Genomic DNA, 24,556 nt, shown 5'->3' on the forward strand with positions numbered 1-24,556 from the left:
GTAAATTACATTTTCATAAGTACAGCTGCCAATTTCCTCTTCTGCAAAGATTGCGTAACTTGAATAGTATCTATTTAAAATAGACTTCCTTTCACTGCCCTTTTTGGTGAAGCAGAAGCATGCATGCACTGTTTATTACTCTTTTAAACAGTTATGAAATAAATAGGGATAAAACTGACTCTGGTGGGATTCGAACCCACAACCTTTGAATATCTTTTTTACATTCACCTAGAAGTCCAATGCGCTATCCATTGCGCCACAGAGCCAATACGCTCTGATGAGGTGCAGAGATATTCTGAAATGAAATAATGTTGATCAGCTTTATAAAGTTCATTTGATACTATAACCATGGATTTATTTTGAATATTGAATTGGGGAAATTATATTCACCGTCTCAAGTTACATGATACCTTAGGTAAATCTACGTACGACTTAAGTTTAGTCAAATGGCACATGATATATGAGGCAGATGTGCATTTCACAACTCCATGAAAGACGTTTTTGCAATTTTAGTAATGGAATATCTTATTCGTCATGCAGGGGAACACAAAAAGAGCATCCAATTAGAGTAATTTTTCTTTAAAGGAAGCACCCGCCTGAACAGGGACTTGAACCCTGGTTCCTCAGATTAAAAGTCTGATGCTCTACCGACTGAGCTATCCAGGCTCTGCTATACTCTGTCTTAAAAACAGCTAAACAAATGTGGACGTACACTGACCTACACTCTGTGTATTAATATGGTTACATACATTAGCAATCAAATTTGTAGAGTTTAATAACAAATTGATGTTTTAACCCCTTCCATGCTCATGACGAGCTCAGCTCGTCGTGCAGTACACTTGTCGTGTGCTTATGACGAGCTGAGCTCGTCATGAACAATGGATTTACAGATCATTCAACACAGGAGGAAAATCTCCTGTAGCATTGAAGGTGGTAAGCATTTGAAATTTCAGCAGCACACGTAATCCATTTTAAATCCTGAAATTTGTACTATCTCATTTTCGGCTGACTTAGAAATCATGTGTCTAAAATGACATTGTGAAATCAATAAAGTGCCAAATACTATTACTACCTACTAAATTACATTTTCAGCAGTATCTTTGGGAATTTCCTCTTGGGCATAGATTATGCAATGTTTTCAAAGCAAACAGTCTCTGTTTAAGTAGACTTTCTTTCACTGCCATGTTGGTAAATGTTTCTGGTGATGCAGACGCAGGCATTGCTTGTTACTGTTTTAATTAGTTATAAAATAAGAGGAGGGATAAAATTGACCCAGCTGGTGTTTGAACACAAAGCCTTTGAATGCTTTTGCTACATTCGTCTAGGACTCCAAGCCGCTATCCATTGCACTAGAGAACCGACCTGATTCAACACCGTGATCAGAGATTCACAAATAAAAAGATGACCTATCAGCTGTTGACCAACTTTATCAAGTTAATCGGACACTACCTTACATTTTGAACATTGAATTGGGTAAAAGATAATCAACATGTCAAACTACATGATACAGTTTGGGTAAGTCTTCTTAACCCTTGTCAAAGAATGTATAAGACAGATGGGTATGTAATGACTTGATTAAGACTATTTTGAAACATCTCTAATAGGACTCCCCATTCATTGGATCCTGAAAAGAGTATGCAATTGATATACCTTTTCTTTAACCAAGCCGCCTGAACAGGGACTTGAACCCTGGGCCCTCAGATTAAAAGTCTGATGCTCTCCCGACTGAGCTATCCAGGCTCGGAGAGGTCGCTCCACAAAATGACCTTATCAACATTTGGAAGTGTCCCAACTATCACTACGTTTCTTAAGATGGTTGCCGGTATTAAGTACTGAATACGCGGAATATAATAATGAATTGGTACTTCAAGCATTTGAAATCTCTTCAGTAAATTTAACCTTATTGTAAGTCCTGAAATTGCTACTATCTCATTTTTTTTGCTGACTTAGAAGTCATATGTTTTTATTGACATTGTAAAATTAAGGAAGGGCCCAAAATCTTACTTCTGAGTAAATTACATTTTCATAAGTACAGCTGCCAATTTCCTCTTCTGCAAAGATTGCGTAATTTGAATAGTATCTATTTAAAATAGACTTCCTTTCACTGCCCTTTTTGGTGAAGCAGAAGCATGCATGCACTGTTTATTACTCGTTTAAACAGATATGAAATAAATAGGGATAAAACTGACTCTGGTGGGATTCGAACCCACAACCTTTGAATATCTTTTTTACATTCACCTAGAAGTCCAATGCGCTATCCATTGCGCCACAGAGCCAATACGCTCTGATTAGGTGCAGAGATATTCTGAAATGAAATAATATTGATCAGCTTTATAAAGTTCATTTGATACTATAACCATGGATTTATTTTGAATATTGAATTGGGGAAATTATATTCACCGTCTCAAGTTACATGATACCTTAGGTAAGTCTACGTACGACTTAAGTTTAGTCAAATGGCACATGATATATGAGGCAGATGTGCATTTCACAACTCCATGAAAGACGTTTTTGCAATTTTAGTAATGGAATATCTTATTCGTCATGCAGGGGAACACAAAAAGAGCATCCAATTAGAGTAATTTTTCTTTAAAGGAAGCAACCGCCTGAACAGGGACTTGAACCCTGGACCCTCAGATTAAAAGTCTGATGCTCTACCGACTGAGCTATCCAGGCTCTGCTATACTCTGTCTTAAAATCAGCTAAACAAATGTGGACGTACACTGACCTACACTCTATGTATTAATATGGTTACATATATTAGCAATCAAATTTGTAGAGTTTAATAACAAATTGATGTTTTAACCCCTTCCATGCTCATGACGAGCTCAGCTCGTCGTGCAGTACACTTGTCGTGTGCTTATGACGAGCTGAGCTCGTCATGAACAATGGATTTACAGATCATTCAGCACAGGAGGAAAATCTCCTGTAGCATTGAAGGTGTTAAGCATTTGAAATTTCAGCAGCACACGTAATCCATTTTAAATCCTGAAATTTGTACTATCTCATTTTCGGCTGACTTAGAAATCATGTGTCTAAAATGACATTGTGAAATCAATAAAGTGCCAAATAGTATTACTACCTACTAAATTACATCCATTTTCAGCAGTATCTTGGGGAATTTCCTCTTGGGCATAGATTATGCAATGTTTTCAAAGCAAACAGTCTCTGTTTAAGTAGACTTTCTTTCTCTGCCATTTTGGTAAATGTTTCTGGTGATGCAGACGTAGGCATTGCTTGTTACTGTTTCAATTAGTTATAAAATAAGAGGAGGGATAAAATTGACCCAGCTGGTGTTTGAACACAAAGCCTTTGAATGCTTTTGCTACATTCGTCTAGGACTCCAAGCCGCTATCCATTGCACTAGAGATCCGACCTGATTCAACACGGTGATCAGAGATTCACAAATAAAAAGATGACCTATCAGCTGTTGACCAACTTTATCAAGTTAATCGGACACTACCTTACATTTTGAACATTGAATTGGGTAAAAGATAATCAACAAACTACATGATACAGTTTGGGTAAGTCTTCTTAACCCTTGTCAAAGAATGTAGAAGACAGATGGGTATGTAATGACTTGATTAAGACTTTTTTGAAACATCTCTAATAGGACTCCCCATTCATTGGATCCTGAAAAGAGTATGCAATTGATATACCTTTTCTTTAACCAAGCCGCCTGAACAGGGACTTGAACCCTGGGCCCTCAGATTAAAAGTCTGATGCTCTCCCGACTGAGCTACCCAGGCTCGGACAGGTCACTCCACAAAATGACCTTATCAACATTTGGAAGTGTCCCAACTATCACTACGTTTCTTAAGATGGTTGCCGGTATTAAGTACTGAATACGCAGAATATAATAATGAATTGGTACTTCAAGCATTTGAAATCTCTTCAGTAAATTTAACCTTATTGTAAGTCCTGAAATTGCTACTATCTCATTTTTTTTGCTGACTTAGAATTCATATGTTTTTATTGACATTGTAAAATTAAGGAAGGGCCCAAAATCTTACTTCTGAGTAAATTACATTTTCATAAGTACAGCTGCCAATTTCCTCTTCTGCAAAGATTGCGTAACTTGAATAGTATCTATTTAAAATAGACTTCCTTTCACTGCCCTTTATGGTGAAGCAGAAGCATGCATGCACTGTTTATTACTCTTTTAAACAGTTATGAAATAAATAGGGATAAAACTGACTCTGGTGGGATTCGAACCCACAACCTTTGAATATCTTTTTTACATTCACCTAGAAGTCCAATGCGCTATCCATTGCGCCACAGAGCACAGAGCCAATACGCTCTGATGAGGTGCAGAGATATTCTGAAATGAAATAATGTTGATCAGCTTTATAAAGTTCATTTGATACTATAACCATGGATTTATTTTGAATATTGAATTGGGGAAATTATATTCACCGTCTCAAGTTACATGATACCTTAGGTAAATCTACGTACAACTTAAGTTTAGTCAAATGGCACATGATATATGAGGCAGATGTGCATTTCACAACTCCATGAAAGACGTTTTTGCAATTTTAGTAATGGAATATCTTATTCGTCATGCAGGGGAACACAAAAAGAGCATCCAATTAGAGTAATTTTTCTTTAAAGGAAGCACCCGCCTGAACAGGGACTTGAACCCTGGTTCCTCAGATTAAAAGTCTGATGCTCTACCGACTGAGCTATCCAGGCTCTGCTATACTCTGTCTTAAAAACAGCTAAACAAATGTGGACGTACACTGACCTACACTCTGTGTATTAATATGGTTACATACATTAGCAATCAAATTTGTAGAGTTTAATAACAAATTGATGTTTTAACCCCTTCCATGCTCATGACGAGCTCAGCTCGTCGTGCAGTACACTTGTCGTGTGCTTATGACGAGCTGAGCTCGTCATGAACAATGGATTTACAGATCATTCAGCACAGGAGGAAAATCTCCTGTAGCATTGAAGGTGTTAAGCATTTGAAATTTCAGCAGCACACGTAATCCATTTTAAATCCTGAAATTTGTACTATCTCATTTTCGGCTGACTTAGAAATCATGTGTCTAAAATGACATTGTGAAATCAATAAAGTGCCAAATAGTATTACTACCTACTAAATTACATACATTTTCAGCAGTATCTTGGGGAATTTCCTCTTGGGCATAGATTATGCAATGTTTTCAAAGCAAACAGTCTCTGTTTAAGTAGACTTTCTTTCTCTGCCATTTTGGTAAATGTTTCTGGTGATGCAGACGCAGGCATTGCTTGTTACTGTTTCAATTAGTTATAAAATAAGAGGAGGGATAAAATTGACCCAGCTGGTGTTTGAACACAAAGCCTTTGAATGCTTTTGCTACATTCGTCTAGGACTCCAAGCCGCTATCCATTGCACTAGAGATCCGACCTGATTCAACACGGTGATCAGAGATTCACAAATAAAAAGATGACCTATCAGCTGTTGACCAACTTTATCAAGTTAATCGGACACTACCTTACATTTTGAACATTGAATTGGGTAAAAGATAATCAACAAACTACATGATACAGTTTGGGTAAGTCTTCTTAACCCTTGTCAAAGAATGTAGAAGACAGATGGGTATGTAATGACTTGATTAAGACTTTTTTGAAACATCTCTAATAGGACTCCCCATTCATTGGATCCTGAAAAGAGTATGCAATTGATATACCTTTTCTTTAACCAAGCCGCCTGAACAGGGACTTGAACCCTGGGCCCTCAGATTAAAAGTCTGATGCTCTCCCGACTGAGCTACCCAGGCTCGGACAGGTCACTCCACAAAATGACCTTATCAACATTTGGAAGTGTCCCAACTATCACTACGTTTCTTAAGATGGTTGCCGGTATTAAGTACTGAATACGCAGAATATAATAATGAATTGGTACTTCAAGCATTTGAAATCTCTTCAGTAAATTTAACCTTATTGTAAGTCCTGAAATTGCTACTATCTCATTTTTTTTGCTGACTTAGAATTCATATGTTTTTATTGACATTGTAAAATTAAGGAAGGGCCCAAAATCTTACTTCTGAGTAAATTACATTTTCATAAGTACAGCTGCCAATTTCCTCTTCTGCAAAGATTGCGTAACTTGAATAGTATCTATTTAAAATAGACTTCCTTTCACTGCCCTTTATGGTGAAGCAGAAGCATGCATGCACTGTTTATTACTCTTTTAAACAGTTATGAAATAAATAGGGATAAAACTGACTCTGGTGGGATTTGAACCCACAACCTTTGAATATCTTTTTTACATTCACCTAGAAGTCCAATGCGCTATCCATTGCGCCACAGAGCACAGAGCCAATACGCTCTGATGAGGTGCAGAGATATTCTGAAATGAAATAATGTTGATCAGCTTTATAAAGTTCATTTGATACTATAACCATGGATTTATTTTGAATATTGAATTGGGGAAATTATATTCACCGTCTCAAGTTACATGATACCTTAGGTAAATCTACGTACAACTTAAGTTTAGTCAAATGGCACATGATATATGAGGCAGATGTGCATTTCACAACTCCATGAAAGACGTTTTTGCAATTTTAGTAATGGAATATCTTATTCGTCATGCAGGGGAACACAAAAAGAGCATCCAATTAGAGTAATTTTTCTTTAAAGGAAGCACCCGCCTGAACAGGGACTTGAACCCTGGTTCCTCAGATTAAAAGTCTGATGCTCTACCGACTGAGCTATCCAGGCTCTGCTATACTCTGTCTTAAAAACAGCTAAACAAATGTGGACGTACACTGACCTACACTCTGTGTATTAATATGGTTACATACATTAGCAATCAAATTTGTAGAGTTTAATAACAAATTGATGTTTTAACCCCTTCCATGCTCATGACGAGCTCAGCTCGTCGTGCAGTACACTTGTCGTGTGCTTATGACGAGCTGAGCTCGTCATGAACAATGGATTTACAGATCATTCAGCACAGGAGGAAAATCTCCTGTAGCATTGAAGGTGTTAAGCATTTGAAATTTCAGCAGCACACGTAATCCATTTTAAATCCTGAAATTTGTACTATCTCATTTTCGGCTGACTTAGAAATCATGTGTCTAAAATGACATTGTGAAATCAATAAAGTGCCAAATAGTATTACTACCTACTAAATTACATACATTTTCAGCAGTATCTTGGGGAATTTCCTCTTGGGCATAGATTATGCAATGTTTTCAAAGCAAACAGTCTCTGTTTAAGTAGACTTTCTTTCTCTGCCATTTTGGTAAATGTTTCTGGTGATGCAGACGCAGGCATTGCTTGTTACTGTTTCAATTAGTTATAAAATAAGAGGAGGGATAAAATTGACCCAGCTGGTGTTTGAACACAAAGCCTTTGAATGCTTTTGCTACATTCGTCTAGGACTCCAAGCCGCTATCCATTGCACTAGAGATCCGACCTGATTCAACACGGTGATCAGAGATTCACAAATAAAAAGATGACCTATCAGCTGTTGACCAACTTTATCAAGTTAATCGGACACTACCTTACATTTTGAACATTGAATTGGGTAAAAGATAATCAACAAACTACATGATACAGTTTGGGTAAGTCTTCTTAACCCTTGTCAAAGAATGTAGAAGACAGATGGGTATGTAATGACTTGATTAAGACTTTTTTGAAACATCTCTAATAGGACTCCCCATTCATTGGATCCTGAAAAGAGTATGCAATTGATATACATTTTCTTTAACCAAGCCGCCTGAACAGGGACTTGAACCCTGGGCCCTCAGATTAAAAGTCTGATGCTCTCCCGACTGAGCTACCCAGGCTCGGACAGGTCACTCCACAAAATGACCTTATCAACATTTGGAAGTGTCCCAACTATCACTACGTTTCTTAAGATGGTTGCCGGTATTAAGTACTGAATACGCGGAATATAATAATGAATTGGTACTTCAAGCATTTGAAATCTCTTCAGTAAATTTAACCTTATTGTAAGTCCTGAAATTGCTACTATCTCATTTTTTTTGCTGACTTAGAATTCATATGTTTTTATTGACATTGTAAAATTAAGGAAGGGCCCAAAATCTTACTTCTGAGTAAATTACATTTTCATAAGTACAGCTGCCAATTTCCTCTTCTGCAAAGATTGCGTAACTTGAATAGTATCTATTTAAAATAGACTTCCTTTCACTGCCCTTTATGGTGAAGCAGAAGCATGCATGCACTGTTTATTACTCTTTTAAACAGTTATGAAATAAATAGGGATAAAACTGACTCTGGTGGGATTCGAACCCACAACCTTTGAATATCTTTTTTACATTCACCTAGAAGTCCAATGCGCTATCCATTGCGCCACAGAGCACAGAGCCAACACGCTCTGATGAGGTGCAGAGATATTCTGAAATGAAATAATGTTGATCAGCTTTATAAAGTTCATTTGATACTATAACCATGGATTTATTTTGAATATTGAATTGGGGAAATTATATTCACCGTCTCAAGTTACATGATACCTTAGGTAAATCTACGTACGACTTAAGTTTAGTCAAATGGCACATGATATATGAGGCAGATGTGCATTTCACAACTCCATGAAAGACGTTTTTGCAATTTTAGTAATGGAATATCTTATTCGTCATGCAGGGGAACACAAAAAGAGCATCCAATTAGAGTAATTTTTCTTTAAAGGAAGCACCCGCCTGAACAGGGACTTGAACCCTGGTTCCTCAGATTAAAAGTCTGATGCTCTACCGACTGAGCTATCCAGGCTCTGCTATACTCTGTCTTAAAAACAGCTAAACAAATGTGGACGTACACTGACCTACACTCTGTGTATTAATATGGTTACATACATTAGCAATCAAATTTGTAGAGTTTAATAACAAATTGATGTTTTAACCCCTTCCATGCTCATGACGAGCTCAGCTCGTCGTGCAGTACACTTGTCGTGTGCTTATGACGAGCTGAGCTCGTCATGAACAATGGATTTACAGATCATTCAGCACAGGAGGAAAATCTCCTGTAGCATTGAAGGTGTTAAGCATTTGAAATTTCAGCAGCACACGTAATCCATTTTAAATCCTGAAATTTGTACTATCTCATTTTCGGCTGACTTAGAAATCATGTGTCTAAAATGACATTGTGAAATCAATAAAGTGCCAAATAGTATTACTACCTACTAAATTACATACATTTTCAGCAGTATCTTGGGGAATTTCCTCTTGGGCATAGATTATGCAATGTTTTCAAAGCAAACAGTCTCTGTTTAAGTAGACTTTCTTTCTCTGCCATTTTGGTAAATGTTTCTGGTGATGCAGACGCAGGCATTGCTTGTTACTGTTTCAATTAGTTATAAAATAAGAGGAGGGATAAAATTGAACCAGCTGGTGTTTGAACACAAAGCCTTTGAATGCTTTTGCTACATTCGTCTAGGACTCCAAGCCGCTATCCATTGCACTAGAGATCCGACCTGATTCAACACGGTGATCAGAGATTCACAAATAAAAAGATGACCTATCAGCTGTTGACCAACTTTATCAAGTTAATCGGACACTACCTTACATTTTGAACATTGAATTGGGTAAAAGATAATCAACAAACTACATGATACAGTTTGGGTAAGTCTTCTTAACCCTTGTCAAAGAATGTAGAAGACAGATGGGTATGTAATGACTTGATTAAGACTTTTTTGAAACATCTCTAATAGGACTCCCCATTCATTGGATCCTGAAAAGAGTATGCAATTGATATACCTTTTCTTTAACCAAGCCGCCTGAACAGGGACTTGAACCCTGGGCCCTCAGATTAAAAGTCTGATGCTCTCCCGACTGAGCTACCCAGGCTCGGACAGGTCACTCCACAAAATGACCTTATCAACATTTGGAAGTGTCCCAACTATCACTACGTTTCTTAAGATGGTTGCCGGTATTAAGTACTGAATACGCGGAATATAATAATGAATTGGTACTTCAAGCATTTGAAATCTCTTCAGTAAATTTAACCTTATTGTAAGTCCTGAAATTGCTACTATCTCATTTTTTTTGCTGACTTAGAATTCATATGTTTTTATTGACATTGTAAAATTAAGGAAGGGCCCAAAATCTTACTTCTGAGTAAATTACATTTTCATAAGTACAGCTGCCAATTTCCTCTTCTGCAAAGATTGCGTAACTTGAATAGTATCTATTTAAAATAGACTTCCTTTCACTGCCCTTTTTGGTGAAGCAGAAGCATGCATGCACTGTTTATTACTCTTTTAAACAGTTATGAAATAAATAGGGATAAAACTGACTCTGGTGGGATTCGAACCCACAACCTTTGAATATCTTTTTTACATTCACCTAGAAGTCCAATGCGCTATCCATTGCGCCACAGAGCCAATACGCTCTGATGAGGTGCAGAGATATTCTGAAATGAAATAATGTTGATCAGCTTTATAAAGTTCATTTGATACTATAACCATGGATTTATTTTGAATATTGAATTGGGGAAATTATATTCACCGTCTCAAGTTACATGATACCTTAGGTAAATCTACGTACGACTTAAGTTTAGTCAAATGGCACATGATATATGAGGCAGATGTGCATTTCACAACTCCATGAAAGACGTTTTTGCAATTTTAGTAATGGAATATCTTATTCGTCATGCAGGGGAACACAAAAAGAGCATCCAATTAGAGTAATTTTTCTTTAAAGGAAGCACCCGCCTGAACAGGGACTTGAACCCTGGTTCCTCAGATTAAAAGTCTGATGCTCTACCGACTGAGCTATCCAGGCTCTGCTATACTCTGTCTTAAAAACAGCTAAACAAATGTGGACGTACACTGACCTACACTCTGTGTATTAATATGGTTACATACATTAGCAATCAAATTTGTAGAGTTTAATAACAAATTGATGTTTTAACCCCTTCCATGCTCATGACGAGCTCAGCTCGTCGTGCAGTACACTTGTCGTGTGCTTATGACGAGCTGAGCTCGTCATGAACAATGGATTTACAGATCATTCAACACAGGAGGAAAATCTCCTGTAGCATTGAAGGTGGTAAGCATTTGAAATTTCAGCAGCACACGTAATCCATTTTAAATCCTGAAATTTGTACTATCTCATTTTCGGCTGACTTAGAAATCATGTGTCTAAAATGACATTGTGAAATCAATAAAGTGCCAAATACTATTACTACCTACTAAATTACATTTTCAGCAGTATCTTTGGGAATTTCCTCTTGGGCATAGATTATGCAATGTTTTCAAAGCAAACAGTCTCTGTTTAAGTAGACTTTCTTTCACTGCCATGTTGGTAAATGTTTCTGGTGATGCAGACGCAGGCATTGCTTGTTACTGTTTTAATTAGTTATAAAATAAGAGGAGGGATAACATTGACCCAGCTGGTGTTTGAACACAAAGCCTTTGAATGCTTTTGCTACATTCGTCTAGGACTCCAAGCCGCTATCCATTGCACTAGAGAACCGACCTGATTCAACACGGTGATCAGAGATTCACAAATAAAAAGATGACCTATCAGCTGTTGACCAACTTTATCAAGTTAATTGGACACTACCTTACATTTTGAACATTGAATTGGGTAAAAGATAATCAACATGTCAAACTACATGATACAGTTTGGGTAAGTCTTCTTAACCCTTGTCAAAGAATGTATAAGACAGATGGGTATGTAATGACTTGATTAAGACTATTTTGAAACATCTCTAATAGGACTCCCCATTCATTGGATCCTGAAAAGAGTATGCAATTGATATACCTTTTCTTTAACCAAGCCGCCTGAACAGGGACTTGAACCCTGGGCCCTCAGATTAAAAGTCTGATGCTCTCCCGACTGAGCTATCCAGGCTCGGAGAGGTCGCTCCACAAAATGACCTTATCAACATTTGGAAGTGTCCCAACTATCACTACGTTTCTTAAGATGGTTGCCGGTATTAAGTACTGAATACGCGGAATATAATAATGAATTGGTACTTCAAGCATTTGAAATCTCTTCAGTAAATTTAACCTTATTGTAAGTCCTGAAATTGCTACTATCTCATTTTTTTTGCTGACTTAGAATTCATATGTTTTTATTGACATTGTAAAATTAAGGAAGGGCCCAAAATCTTACTTCTGAGTAAATTACATTTTCATAAGTACAGCTGCCAATTTCCTCTTCTGCAAAGATTGCGTAACTTGAATAGTATCTATTTAAAATAGACTTCCTTTCACTGCCCTTTTTGGTGAAGCAGAAGCATGCATGCACTGTTTATTACTCTTTTAAACAGTTATGAAATAAATAGGGATAAAAGTGACTCTGGTGGGATTCGAACCCACAACCTTTGAATATCTTTTTTACATTCACCTAGAAGTCCAATGCGCTATCCATTGCGCCACAGAGCCAATACACTCTGATGAGGTGCAGAGATATTCTGAAATGAAATAATGTTGATAAGCTTTATAAAGTTCATTTGATACTATAACCATGGATTTATTTTGAATATTGAATTGGGGAAATTATATTCACCGTCTCAAGTTACATGATACCTTAGGTAAGTCTACGTACGACTTAAGTTTAGGCAAATGGCACATGATATATGAGGCAGATGTGCATTTCACAACTCCATGAAAGACGTTTTTGCAATTTTAGTAATGGAATATCTTATTCGTCATGCAGGGGAACACAAAAAGAGCATCCAATTAGAGTAATTTTTCTTTAAAGGAAGCAACCGCCTGAACAGGGACTTGAACCCTGGACCCTCAGATTAAAAGTCTGATGCTCTACCGACTGAGCTATCCAGGCTCTGCTATACTCTGTCTTAAAATCAGCTAAACAAATGTGGACGTACACTGACCTACACTCTGTGTATTAATATGGTTACATATATTAGCAATCAAATTTGTAGAGTTTAATAACAAATTGATGTTTTAACCCCTTCCATGCTCATGACGAGCTCAGCTCGTCGTGCAGTACACTTGTCGTGTGCTTATGACGAGCTGAGCTCGTCATGAACAATGGATTTACAGATCATTCAGCACAGGAGGAAAATCTCCTGTAGCATTGAAGGTGTTAAGCATTTGAAATTTCAGCAGCACACGTAATCCATTTTAAATCCTTAAATTTGTACTATCTCATTTTCGCCTGACTTAGAAATCATGTGTCTAAAATGACCTTGTGAAATCAATAAAGTGCCAAATAGTATTACTACCTACTAAATTACATCCATTTTCAGCAGTATCTTGGGGAATTTCCTCTTGGGCATAGATTATGCAATGTTTTCAAAGCAAACAGTCTCTGTTTAAGTAGACTTTCTTTCTCTGCCATTTTGGTAAATGTTTCTGGTGATGCAGACGTAGGCATTGCTTGTTACTGTTTCAATTAGTTATAAAATAAGAGGAGGGATAAAATTGACCCAGCTGGTGTTTGAACACAAAGCCTTTGAATGCTTTTGCTACATTCGTCTAGGACTCCAAGCCGCTATCCATTGCACTAGAGATCCGACCTGATTCAACACGGTGATCAGAGATTCACAAATAAAAAGATGACCTATCAGCTGTTGACCAACTTTATCAAGTTAATCGGACACTACCTTACATTTTGAACATTGAATTGGGTAAAAGATAATCAACAAACTACATGATACAGTTTGGGTAAGTCTTCTTAACCCTTGTCAAAGAATGTAGAAGACAGATGGGTATGTAATGACTTGATTAAGACTTTTTTGAAACATTTCTAATAGGACTCCCCATTCATTGGATCCTGAAAAGAGTATGCAATTGATATACCTTTTCTTTAACCAAGCCGCCTGAACAGGGACTTGAACCCTGGGCCCTCAGATTAAAAGTCTGATGCTCTCCCGACTGAGCTATCCAGGCTCGGAGAGGGCACTCCACAAAATGACCTTATCAACATTTGGAAGTGTCCCAACTATCACTACGTTTCTTAAGATGGTTGCCGGTATTAAGTACTGAATACGCGGAATATAATAATGAATTGGTACTTCAAGCATTTGAAATCTCTTCAGTAAATTTAACCTTATTGTAAGTCCTGAAATTGCTACTATCTCATTTTTTTTGCTGACTTAGAATTCATATGTTTTTATTGACATTGTAAAATTAAGGAAGGGCCCAAAATCTTACTTCTGAGTAAATTACATTTTCATAAGTACAGCTGCCAATTTCCTCTTCTGCAAAGATTGCGTAACTTGAATAGTATCTATTTAAAATAGACTTCCTTTCACTGCCCTTTTTGGTGAAGCAGAAGCATGCATGCACTGTTTATTACTCTTTTAAACAGTTATGAAATAAATAGGGATAAAAGTGACTCTGGTGGGATTCGAACCCACAACCTTTGAATATCTTTTTTACATTCACCTAGAAGTCCAATGCGCTATCCATTGCGCCACAGAGCCAATACACTCTGATGAGGTGCAGAGATATTCTGAAATGAAATAATGTTGATAAGCTTTATAAAGTTCATTTGATACTATAACCATGGATTTATTTTGAATATTGAATTGGGGAAATTATATTCACCGTCTCAAGTTACATGATACCTTAGGTAAGTCTACGTACGACTTAAGTTTAGGCAAATGGCACATGATATATGAGGCAGATGTGCATTTCACAACTCCATGAAAGACGTTTTTGCAATTTTAGTAATGGAATATCTTATTCGTCATGCAGGGGAACACAAAAAGAGCATCCAATTAGAGTAATTTTTCTTTAAAGGAAGCAACCGCCTGAACAGGGACTTGAACCCTGGACCCTCAGATTAAAAGTCTGATGCTCTACCGACTGAGCTATCCAGGCTCTGCTATACTCTGTCTTAAAATCAGCTAAACAAATGTGGACGTACACTGACCTACACTCTGTGTATTAATATGGTTACATATATTAGCAATCAAATTTGTAGAGTTTAATAACAAATTGATGTTTTAACCCCTTCCATGCTCATGACGAGCTCAGCTCGTCGTGCAGTACACTTGTCGTGTGCTTATGACGAGCTGAGCTCGTCATGAACAATGGATTTACAGATCATTCAGCACAGGAGGAAAATCTCCTGTAGCATTGAAGGTGTTAAGCATTTGAAATTTCAGCAGCACACGTAATCCATTTTAAATCCTTAAATTTGTACTATCTCATTTTCGCCTGACTTAGAAATCATGTGTCTAAAATGACCTTGTGAAATCAATAAAGTGCCAAATACTATTACTACCTACTAAATTACATACATTTTCAGCAGTTTCTTTGGGAACTTCCTCTTGAGCATAGATTATGCAATGTTTTCAAAGCAAACAGTCTCTGTTTAAGTAGACTTTCTTTCACTCCCATTTTGGTAAATGTTTCTGGTGATGCAGACGCAGGCATTGCTTGTTACTGTTTCAATTAGTTATAAAATAAGAGGAGGGATAAAATTGACCCAGCTGGTGTTTGAACACAAAGCCTTTGAATGCTTTTGCTACATTCGTCTAGGACTCCAAGCCGCTATCCATTGCACTAGAGATCCGACCTGATTCAACACGGTGATCAGAGATTCACAAATAAAAAGATGACCTATCAGCTGTTGACCAACTTTATCAAGTTAATCGGACACTACCTTACATTTTGAACATTGAATTGGGTAAAAGATAATCAACAAACTACATGATACAGTTTGGGTAAGTCTTCTTAACCCTTGTCAAAGAATGTAGAAGACAGATGGGTATGTAATGACTTGATTAAGACTTTTTTGAAACATCTCTAATAGGACTCCCCATTCATTGGATCCTGAAAAGAGTATGCAATTGATATACCTTTTCTTTAACCAAGCCGCCTGAACAGGGACTTGAACCCTGGGCCCTCAGATTAAAAGTCTGATGCTCTCCCGACTGAGCTATCCAGGCTCGGAGAGTGCACTCCACAAAATGACCTTATCAACATTTGGAAGTGTCCCAACTATCACTACGTTTCTTAAGATGGTTGCCGGTATTAAGTACTGAATACGCGGAATATAATAATGAATTGGTACTTCAAGCATTTGAAATCTCTTCAGTAAATTTAACCTTATTGTAAGTCCTGAAATTGCTACTATCTCATTTTTTTTGCTGACTTAGAATTCATATGTTTTTATTGACATTGTAAAATTAAGGAAGGGCCCAAAATCTTACTTCTGAGTAAATTACATTTTCATAAGTACAGCTGCCAATTTCCTCTTCTGCAAAGATTGCGTAACTTGAATAGTATCTATTTAAAATAGACTTCCTTTCACTGCCCTTTTTGGTGAAGCAGAAGCATGCATGCACTGTTTATTACTCTTTTAAACAGTTATGAAATAAATAGGGATAAAAGTGACTCTGGTGGGATTCGAACCCACAACCTTTGAATATCTTTTTTACATTCACCTAGAAGTCCAATGCGCTATCCATTGCGCCACAGAGCCAATACACTCTGATGAGGTGCAGAGATATTCTGAAATGAAATAATGTTGATCAGCTTTATAAAGTTCATTTGATACTATAACCATGGATTTATTTTGAATATTGAATTGGGGAAATTATATTCACCGTCTCAAGTTACATGATACCTTAGGTAAGTCTACGTACGACTTAAGTTTAGGCAAATGGCACATGATATATGAGGCAGATGTGCATTTCACAACTCCATGAAAGACGTTTTTGCAATTTTAGTAATGGAATATCTTATTCGTCATGCAGGGGAACACAAAAAGAGCATCCAATTAGAGTAATTTTTCTTTAAAGGAAGCAACCGCCTGAACAGGGACTTGAACCCTGGACCCTCAGATTAAAAGTCTGATGCTCTACCGACTGAGCTATCCAGGCTCTGCTATACTCTGTCTTAAAATCAGCTAAACAAATGTGGACGTACACTGACCTACACTCTGTGTATTAATATGGTTACATATATTAGCAATCAAATTTGTAGAGTTTAATAACAAATTGATGTTTTAACCCCTTCCATGCTCATGACGAGCTCAGCTCGTCGTGCAGTACACTTGTCGTGTGCTTATGACGAGCTGAGCTCGTCATGAACAATGGATTTACAGATCATTCAGCACAGGAGGAAAATCTCCTGTAGCATTGAAGGTGTTAAGCATTTGAAATTTCAGCAGCACACGTAATCCATTTTAAATCCTTAAATTTGTACTATCTCATTTTCGGCTGACTTAGAAATCATGTGTCTAAAATGACCTTGTGAAATCAATAAAGTGCCAAATACTATTACTACCTACTAAATTACATACATTTTCAGCAGTTTCTTTGGGAACTTCCTCTTGAGCATAGATTATGCAATGTTTTCAAAGCAAACAGTCTCTGTTTAAGTAGACTTTCTTTCACTGCCATTTTGGTAAATGTTTCTGGTGATGCAGACGCAGGCATTGCTTGTTACTGTTTCAATTAGTTATAAAATAAGAGGAGGGATAAAATTGACCCAGCTGGTGTTTGAACACAAAGCCTTTGAATGCTTTTGCTACATTCGTCTAGGACTCCAAGCCGCTATCCATTGCACTAGAGATCCGACCTGATTCAACACGGTGATCAGAGATTCACAAATAAAAAGATGACCTATCAGCTGTTGACCAACTTTATCAAGTTAATCGGACACTACCTTACATTTTGAACATTGAATTGGGTAAAAGATAATCAACAAACTACATGATACAGTTTGGGTAAGTCTTCTTAACCCTTGTCAAAGAATGTAGAAGACAGATGGGTATGTAATGACTTGATTAAGACTTTTTTGAAACATCTCTAATAGGACTCCCCATTCATTGGATCCTGAAAAGAGTATGCAATTGATATACCTTTTCTTTAACCAAGCCGCCTGAACAGGGACTTGAACCCTGGGCCCTCAGATTAAAAGTCTGATGCTCTCCCGACTGAGCTACCCAGGCTCGGACAGGTCACTCCACAAAATGACCTTATCAACATTTGGAAGTGTCCCAACTATCACTACGTTTCTTAAGATGGTTGCCGGTATTAAGTACTGAATACGCGGAATATAATAATGAATTGGTACTTCAAGCATTTGAAATCTCTTCAGTAAATTTAACCTTATTGTAAGTCCTGAAATTGCTACTATCTCATTTTTTTTGCTGACTTAGAATTCATATGTTTTTATTGACATTGTAAAATTAAGGAAGGGCCCAAAATCTTACTTCTGAGTAAATTACATTTTCATAAGTACAGCTGCCAATTTCCTCTTCTGCAAAGATTGCGTAACTTGAATAGTATCTATTTAAAATAGACTTCCTTTCACTGCCCTTTTTGGTGAAGCAGAAGCATGCATGCACTGTTTATTACTCTTTTAAACAGTTATGAAATAAATAGGGATAAAAGTGACTCTGGTGGGATTCGAACCCACAACCTTTGAATATCTTTTTTACATTCACCTAGAAGTCCAATGCGCTATCCATTGCGCCACAGAGCCAATACACTCTGATGAGGTGCAGAGATATTCTGAAATGAAATAATGTTGATCAGCTTTATAAAGTTCATTTGATACTATAACCATGGATTTATTTTGAATATTGAATTGGGGAAATTATATTCACCGTCTCAAGTTACATGATACCTTAGGTAAGTCTACGTACGACTTAAGTTTAGGCAAATGGCACATGATATATGAGGCAGATGTGCATTTCACAACTCCATGAAAGACGTTTTTGCAATTTTAGTAATGGAATATCTTATTCGTCATGCAGGGGAACACAAAAAGAGCATCCAATTAGAGTAATTTTTCTTTAAAGGAAGCAACCGCCTGAACAGGGACTTGAACCCTGGACCCTCAGATTAAAAGTCTGATGCTCTACCGACTGAGCTATCCAGGCTCTGCTATACTCTGTCTTAAAATCAGCTAAACAAATGTGGACGTACACTGACCTACACTCTGTGTATTAATATGGTTACATATATTAGCAATCAAATTTGTAGAGTTTAATAACAAATTGATGTTTTAACCCCTTCCATGCTCATGACGAGCTCAGCTCGTCGTGCAGTACACTTGTCGTGTGCTTATGACGAGCTGAGCTCGTCATGAACAATGGATTTACAGATCATTCAGCACAGGAGGAAAATCTCCTGTAGCATTGAAGGTGTTAAGCATTTGAAATTTCAGCATCACACGTAATCCATTTTAAATCCTTAAATTTGTACTATCTCATTTTCGGCTGACTTAGAAATCATGTGTCTAAAATGACCTTGTGAAATCAATAAAGTGCCAAATACTATTACTACCTACTAAATTACATAAATTTTCAGCAGTTTCTTTGGGAACTTCCTCTTGAGCATAGATTATGCAATGTTTTCAAAGCAAACAGTCTCTGTTTAAGTAGACTTTCTTTCACTGCCATTTTGGTAAATGTTTCTGGTGATGCAGACGCAGGCATTGCTTGTTACTGTTTCAATTAGTTATAAAATAAGAGGAGGGATAAAATTGACCCAGCTGGTGTTTGAACACAAAGCCTTTGAATGCTTTTGCTACATTCGTCTAGGACTCCAAGCCGCTATCCATTGCACTAGAGATCCGACCTGATTCAACACGGTGATCAGAGATTCACAAATAAAAAGATGACCTATCAGCTGTTGACCAACTTTATCAAGTTAATCGGACACTACCTTACATTTTGAACATTGAATTGGGTAAAAGATAATCAACAAACTACATGATACAGTTTGGGTAAGTCTTCTTAACCCTTGTCAAAGAATGTAGAAGACAGATGGGTATGTAATGACTTGATTAAGACTTTTTTGAAACATCTCTAATAGGACTCCCCATTCATTGGATCCTGAAAAGAGTATGCAATTGATATACCTTTTCTTTAACCAAGCCGCCTGAACAGGGACTTGAACCCTGGGCCCTCAGATTAAAAGTCTGATGCTCTCCCGACTGAGCTACCCAGGCTCGGACAGGTCACTCCACAAAATGACCTTATCAACATTTGGAAGTGTCCCAACTATCACTACGTTTCTTAAGATGGTTGCCGGTATTAAGTACTGAATACGCGGAATATAATAATGAATTGGTACTTCAAGCATTTGAAATCTCTTCAGTAAATTTAACCTTATTGTAAGTCCTGAAATTGCTACTATCTCATTTTTTTTGCTGACTTAGAATTCATATGTTTTTATTGACATTGTAAAATTAAGGAAGGGCCCAAAATCTTACTTCTGAGTAAATTACATTTTCATAAGTACAGCTGCCAATTTCCTCTTCTGCAAAGATTGCGTAACTTGAATAGTATCTATTTAAAATAGACTTCCTTTCACTGCCCTTTTTGGTGAAGCAGAAGCATGCATGCACTGTTTATTACTCTTTTAAACAGTTATGAAATAAATAGGGATAAAAGTGACTCTGGTGGGATTCGAACCCACAACCTTTGAATATCTTTTTTACATTCACCTAGAAGTCCAATGCGCTATCCATTGCGCCACAGAGCCAATACACTCTGATGAGGTGCAGAGATATTCTGAAATGAAATAATGTTGATCAGCTTTATAAAGTTCATTTGATACTATAACCATGGATTTATTTTGAATATTGAATTGGGGAAATTATATTCACCGTCTCAAGTTACATGATACCTTAGGTAAGTCTACGTACGACTTAAGTTTAGGCAAATGGCACATGATATATGAGGCAGATGTGCATTTCACAACTCCATGAAAGACGTTTTTGCAATTTTAGTAATGGAATATCTTATTCGTCATGCAGGGGAACACAAAAAGAGCATCCAATTAGAGTAATTTTTCTTTAAAGGAAGCAACCGCCTGAACAGGGACTTGAACCCTGGACCCTCAGATTAAAAGTCTGATGCTCTACCGACTGAGCTATCCAGGCTCTGCTATACTCTGTCTTAAAATCAGCTAAACAAATGTGGACGTACACTGACCTACACTCTGTGTATTAATATGGTTACATATATTAGCAATCAAATTTGTAGAGTTTAATAACAAATTGATGTTTTAACCCCTTCCATGCTCATGACGAGCTCAGCTCGTCGTGCAGTACACTTGTCGTGTGCTTATGACGAGCTGAGCTCGTCATGAACAATGGATTTACAGATCATTCAGCACAGGAGGAAAATCTCCTGTAGCATTGAAGGTGTTAAGCATTTGAAATTTCAGCAGCACACGTAATCCATTTTAAATCCTGAAATTTGTACTAAATCATTTTCGGCTGACTTAGAAATCATGTGTCTAAAATGACCTTGTGAAATCAATAAAGTGCCAAATACTATTACTACCTACTAAATTACATAAATTTTCAGCAGTTTCTTTGGGAACTTCCTCTTGAGCATAGATTATGCAATGTTTTCAAAGCAAACAGTCTCTGTTTAAGTAGACTTTCTTTCACTGCCATTTTGGTAAATGTTTCTGGTGATGCAGACGCAGGCATTGCTTGTTACTGTTTCAATTAGTTATAAAATAAGAGGAGGGATAAAATTGACCCAGCTGGTGTTTGAACACAAAGCCTTTGAATGCTTTTGCTACATTCGTCTAGGACTCCAAGCCGCTATCCATTGCACTAGAGATCCGACCTGATTCAACACGGTGATCAGAGATTCACAAATAAAAAGATGACCTATCAGCTGTTGACCAACTTTATCAAGTTAATCGGACACTACCTTACATTTTGAACATTGAATTGGGTAAAAGATAATCAACAAACTACATGATACAGTTTGGGTAAGTCTTCTTAACCCTTGTCAAAGAATGTAGAAGACAGATGGGTATGTAATGACTTGATTAAGACTTTTTTGAAACATCTCTAATAGGACTCCCCATTCATTGGATCCTGAAAAGAGTATGCAATTGATATACCTTTTCTTTAACCAAGCCGCCTGAACAGGGACTTGAACCCTGGGCCCTCAGATTAAAAGTCTGATGCTCTCCCGACTGAGCTACCCAGGCTCGGACAGGTCACTCCACAAAATGACCTTATCAACATTTGGAAGTGTCCCAACTATCACTACGTTTCTTAAGATGGTTGCCGGTATTAAGTACTGAATACGCGGAATATAATAATGAATTGGTACTTCAAGCATTTGAAATCTCTTCAGTAAATTTAACCTTATTGTAAGTCCTGAAATTGCTACTATCTCATTTTTTTTGCTGACTTAGAATTCATATGTTTTTATTGACATTGTAAAATTAAGGAAGGGCCCAAAATCTTACTTCTGAGTAAATTACATTTTCATAAGTACAGCTGCCAATTTCCTCTTCTGCAAAGATTGCGTAACTTGAATAGTATCTATTTAAAATAGACTTCCTTTCACTGCCCTTTTTGGTGAAGCAGAAGCATGCATGCACTGTTTATTACTCTTTTAAACAGTTATGAAATAAATAGGGATAAAAGTGACTCTGGTGGGATTCGAACCCACAACCTTTGAATATCTTTTTTACATTCACCTAGAAGTCCAATGCGCTATCCATTGCACCACAGAGCCAATACACTCTGATGAGGTGCAGAGATATTCTGAAATGAAATAATGTTGATCAGCTTTATAAAGTTCATTTGATACTATAACCATGGATTTATTTTGAATATTGAATTGGGGAAATTATATTCACCGTCTCAAGTTACATGATACCTTAGGTAAGTCTACGTACGACTTAAGTTTAGGCAAATGGCACATGATATATGAGGCAGATGTGCATTTCACAACTCCATGAAAGACGTTTTTGCAATTTTAGTAATGGAATATCTTATTCGTCATGCAGGGGAACACAAAAAGAGCATCCAATTAGAGTAATTTTTCTTTAAAGGAAGCAACCGCCTGAACAGGGACTTGAACCCTGGACCCTCAGATTAAAAGTCTGATGCTCTACCGACTGAGCTATCCAGGCTCTGCTATACTCTGTCTTAAAATCAGCTAAACAAATGTGGACGTACACTGACCTACACTCTGTGTATTAATATGGTTACATATATTAGCAATCAAATTTGTAGAGTTTAATAACAAATTGATGTTTTAACCCCTTCCATGCTCATGACGAGCTCAGCTCGTCGTGCAGTACACTTGTCGTGTGCTTATGACGAGCTGAGCTCGTCATGAACAATGGATTTACAGATCATTCAGCACAGGAGGAAAATCTCCTGTAGCATTGAAGGTGTTAAGCATTTGAAATTTCAGCATCACACGTAATCCATTTTAAATCCTTAAATTTGTACTATCTCATTTTCGGCTGACTTAGAAATCATGTGTCTAAAATGACCTTGTGAAATCAATAAAGTGCCAAATACTATTACTACCTACTAAATTACATACATTTTCAGCAGTTTCTTTGGGAACTTCCTCTTGAGCATAGATTATGCAATGTTTTCAAAGCAAACAGTCTCTGTTTAAGTAGACTTTCTTTCACTGCCATTTTGGTAAATGTTTCTGGTGATGCAGACGCAGGCATTGCTTGTTACTGTTTCAATTAGTTATAAAATAAGAGGAGGGATAAAATTGACCCAGCTGGTGTTTGAACACAAAGCCTTTGAATGCTTTTGCTACATTCGTCTAGGACTCCAAGCCGCTATCCATTGCACTAGAGATCCGACCTGATTCAACACGGTGATCAGAGATTCACAAATAAAAAGATGACCTATCAGCTGTTGACCAACTTTATCAAGTTAATCGGACACTACCTTACATTTTGAACATTGAATTGGGTAAAAGATAATCAACAAACTACATGATACAGTTTGGGTAAGTCTTCTTAACCCTTGTCAAAGAATGTAGAAGACAGATGGGTATGTAATGACTTGATTAAGACTTTTTTGAAACATCTCTAATAGGACTCCCCATTCATTGGATCCTGAAAAGAGTATGCAATTGATATACCTTTTCTTTAACCAAGCCGCCTGAACAGGGACTTGAACCCTGGGCCCTCAGATTAAAAGTCTGATGCTCTCCCGACTGAGCTATCCAGGCTCGGAGAGGGCGCTCCACAAAATGACCTTATCAACATTTGGAAGTGTCCCAACTATCACTACGTTTCTTAAGATGGTTGCCGGTATTAAGTACTGAATACGCGGAATATAATAATGAATTGGTACTTCAAGCATTTGAAATCTCTTCAGTAAATTTAACCTTATTGTAAGTCCTGAAATTGCTACTATCTCATTTTTTTTGCTGACTTAGAATTCATATGTTTTTATTGACATTGTAAAATTAAGGAAGGGCCCAAAATCTTACTTCTGAGTAAATTACATTTTCATAAGTACAGCTGCCAATTTCCTCTTCTGCAAAGATTGCGTAACTTGAATAGTATCTATTTAAAATAGACTTCCTTTCACTGCCCTTTTTGGTGAAGCAGAAGCATGCATGCACTGTTTATTACTCTTTTAAACAGTTATGAAATAAATAGGGATAAAAGTGACTCTGGTGGGATTCGAACCCACAACCTTTGAATATCTTTTTTACATTCACCTAGAAGTCCAATGCGCTATCCATTGCGCCACAGAGCCAATACACTCTGATGAGGTGCAGAGATATTCTGAAATGAAATAATGTTGATCAGCTTTATAAAGTTCATTTGATACTATAACCATGGATTTATTTTGAATATTGAATTGGGGAAATTATATTCACCGTCTCAAGTTACATGATACCTTAGGTAAGTCTAC

At 37.1% G+C, this 24,556-nt stretch overlaps 27 non-coding genes across 27 annotated transcripts; all 27 read right to left on the minus strand.

The window, feature by feature from the left end:
* Positions 1–175: 175 nt before the first annotated feature.
* On the minus strand, positions 176–266 carry TRNAR-UCU (transfer RNA arginine (anticodon UCU)). The gene is given in 2 exon segments: positions 176–211; positions 230–266. It is a non-coding gene; the product is annotated as a tRNA-Arg (tRNA).
* A 327-nt stretch (positions 267–593) lies between these two features.
* TRNAK-UUU (transfer RNA lysine (anticodon UUU)) lies at positions 594–666 on the minus strand. The gene has a single exon. It is a non-coding gene; the product is annotated as a tRNA-Lys (tRNA).
* A 1,001-nt stretch (positions 667–1,667) lies between these two features.
* On the minus strand, positions 1,668–1,740 carry TRNAK-UUU (transfer RNA lysine (anticodon UUU)). The gene has a single exon. It is a non-coding gene; the product is annotated as a tRNA-Lys (tRNA).
* Positions 1,741–2,185: 445 nt separating this feature from the next.
* TRNAR-UCU (transfer RNA arginine (anticodon UCU)) lies at positions 2,186–2,276 on the minus strand. The gene is given in 2 exon segments: positions 2,186–2,221; positions 2,240–2,276. It is a non-coding gene; the product is annotated as a tRNA-Arg (tRNA).
* A 327-nt stretch (positions 2,277–2,603) lies between these two features.
* TRNAK-UUU (transfer RNA lysine (anticodon UUU)) lies at positions 2,604–2,676 on the minus strand. The gene has a single exon. It is a non-coding gene; the product is annotated as a tRNA-Lys (tRNA).
* A 1,943-nt stretch (positions 2,677–4,619) lies between these two features.
* On the minus strand, positions 4,620–4,692 carry TRNAK-UUU (transfer RNA lysine (anticodon UUU)). The gene has a single exon. It is a non-coding gene; the product is annotated as a tRNA-Lys (tRNA).
* A 1,943-nt stretch (positions 4,693–6,635) lies between these two features.
* TRNAK-UUU (transfer RNA lysine (anticodon UUU)) lies at positions 6,636–6,708 on the minus strand. Its single transcript has one exon. It is a non-coding gene; the product is annotated as a tRNA-Lys (tRNA).
* A 1,943-nt stretch (positions 6,709–8,651) lies between these two features.
* Positions 8,652–8,724, minus strand: TRNAK-UUU (transfer RNA lysine (anticodon UUU)). The gene has a single exon. It is a non-coding gene; the product is annotated as a tRNA-Lys (tRNA).
* Positions 8,725–10,242: 1,518 nt separating this feature from the next.
* On the minus strand, positions 10,243–10,333 carry TRNAR-UCU (transfer RNA arginine (anticodon UCU)). The gene is given in 2 exon segments: positions 10,243–10,278; positions 10,297–10,333. It is a non-coding gene; the product is annotated as a tRNA-Arg (tRNA).
* A 327-nt stretch (positions 10,334–10,660) lies between these two features.
* Positions 10,661–10,733, minus strand: TRNAK-UUU (transfer RNA lysine (anticodon UUU)). Its single transcript has one exon. It is a non-coding gene; the product is annotated as a tRNA-Lys (tRNA).
* A 1,001-nt stretch (positions 10,734–11,734) lies between these two features.
* Positions 11,735–11,807, minus strand: TRNAK-UUU (transfer RNA lysine (anticodon UUU)). Its single transcript has one exon. It is a non-coding gene; the product is annotated as a tRNA-Lys (tRNA).
* Positions 11,808–12,252: 445 nt separating this feature from the next.
* TRNAR-UCU (transfer RNA arginine (anticodon UCU)) lies at positions 12,253–12,343 on the minus strand. The gene is given in 2 exon segments: positions 12,253–12,288; positions 12,307–12,343. It is a non-coding gene; the product is annotated as a tRNA-Arg (tRNA).
* Positions 12,344–12,670: 327 nt separating this feature from the next.
* TRNAK-UUU (transfer RNA lysine (anticodon UUU)) lies at positions 12,671–12,743 on the minus strand. Its single transcript has one exon. It is a non-coding gene; the product is annotated as a tRNA-Lys (tRNA).
* Positions 12,744–13,743: 1,000 nt separating this feature from the next.
* On the minus strand, positions 13,744–13,816 carry TRNAK-UUU (transfer RNA lysine (anticodon UUU)). The gene has a single exon. It is a non-coding gene; the product is annotated as a tRNA-Lys (tRNA).
* Positions 13,817–14,261: 445 nt separating this feature from the next.
* Positions 14,262–14,352, minus strand: TRNAR-UCU (transfer RNA arginine (anticodon UCU)). Its single transcript is given in 2 exon segments — positions 14,262–14,297; positions 14,316–14,352. It is a non-coding gene; the product is annotated as a tRNA-Arg (tRNA).
* Positions 14,353–14,679: 327 nt separating this feature from the next.
* TRNAK-UUU (transfer RNA lysine (anticodon UUU)) lies at positions 14,680–14,752 on the minus strand. The gene has a single exon. It is a non-coding gene; the product is annotated as a tRNA-Lys (tRNA).
* A 1,000-nt stretch (positions 14,753–15,752) lies between these two features.
* On the minus strand, positions 15,753–15,825 carry TRNAK-UUU (transfer RNA lysine (anticodon UUU)). Its single transcript has one exon. It is a non-coding gene; the product is annotated as a tRNA-Lys (tRNA).
* Positions 15,826–16,270: 445 nt separating this feature from the next.
* TRNAR-UCU (transfer RNA arginine (anticodon UCU)) lies at positions 16,271–16,361 on the minus strand. Its single transcript is given in 2 exon segments — positions 16,271–16,306; positions 16,325–16,361. It is a non-coding gene; the product is annotated as a tRNA-Arg (tRNA).
* Positions 16,362–16,688: 327 nt separating this feature from the next.
* On the minus strand, positions 16,689–16,761 carry TRNAK-UUU (transfer RNA lysine (anticodon UUU)). The gene has a single exon. It is a non-coding gene; the product is annotated as a tRNA-Lys (tRNA).
* A 1,518-nt stretch (positions 16,762–18,279) lies between these two features.
* On the minus strand, positions 18,280–18,370 carry TRNAR-UCU (transfer RNA arginine (anticodon UCU)). The gene is given in 2 exon segments: positions 18,280–18,315; positions 18,334–18,370. It is a non-coding gene; the product is annotated as a tRNA-Arg (tRNA).
* A 327-nt stretch (positions 18,371–18,697) lies between these two features.
* On the minus strand, positions 18,698–18,770 carry TRNAK-UUU (transfer RNA lysine (anticodon UUU)). Its single transcript has one exon. It is a non-coding gene; the product is annotated as a tRNA-Lys (tRNA).
* A 1,518-nt stretch (positions 18,771–20,288) lies between these two features.
* Positions 20,289–20,379, minus strand: TRNAR-UCU (transfer RNA arginine (anticodon UCU)). The gene is given in 2 exon segments: positions 20,289–20,324; positions 20,343–20,379. It is a non-coding gene; the product is annotated as a tRNA-Arg (tRNA).
* A 327-nt stretch (positions 20,380–20,706) lies between these two features.
* TRNAK-UUU (transfer RNA lysine (anticodon UUU)) lies at positions 20,707–20,779 on the minus strand. Its single transcript has one exon. It is a non-coding gene; the product is annotated as a tRNA-Lys (tRNA).
* A 1,518-nt stretch (positions 20,780–22,297) lies between these two features.
* TRNAR-UCU (transfer RNA arginine (anticodon UCU)) lies at positions 22,298–22,388 on the minus strand. Its single transcript is given in 2 exon segments — positions 22,298–22,333; positions 22,352–22,388. It is a non-coding gene; the product is annotated as a tRNA-Arg (tRNA).
* A 327-nt stretch (positions 22,389–22,715) lies between these two features.
* On the minus strand, positions 22,716–22,788 carry TRNAK-UUU (transfer RNA lysine (anticodon UUU)). Its single transcript has one exon. It is a non-coding gene; the product is annotated as a tRNA-Lys (tRNA).
* Positions 22,789–23,788: 1,000 nt separating this feature from the next.
* On the minus strand, positions 23,789–23,861 carry TRNAK-UUU (transfer RNA lysine (anticodon UUU)). Its single transcript has one exon. It is a non-coding gene; the product is annotated as a tRNA-Lys (tRNA).
* A 445-nt stretch (positions 23,862–24,306) lies between these two features.
* TRNAR-UCU (transfer RNA arginine (anticodon UCU)) lies at positions 24,307–24,397 on the minus strand. The gene is given in 2 exon segments: positions 24,307–24,342; positions 24,361–24,397. It is a non-coding gene; the product is annotated as a tRNA-Arg (tRNA).
* Between the last annotated feature and the right edge of the window lie 159 nt (positions 24,398–24,556).

This window comes from Lissotriton helveticus, chromosome 1_1, assembly GCF_964261635.1.
Source record: "Lissotriton helveticus chromosome 1_1, aLisHel1.1, whole genome shotgun sequence".
Taxonomy (NCBI): domain Eukaryota; kingdom Metazoa; phylum Chordata; class Amphibia; order Caudata; family Salamandridae; genus Lissotriton; species Lissotriton helveticus.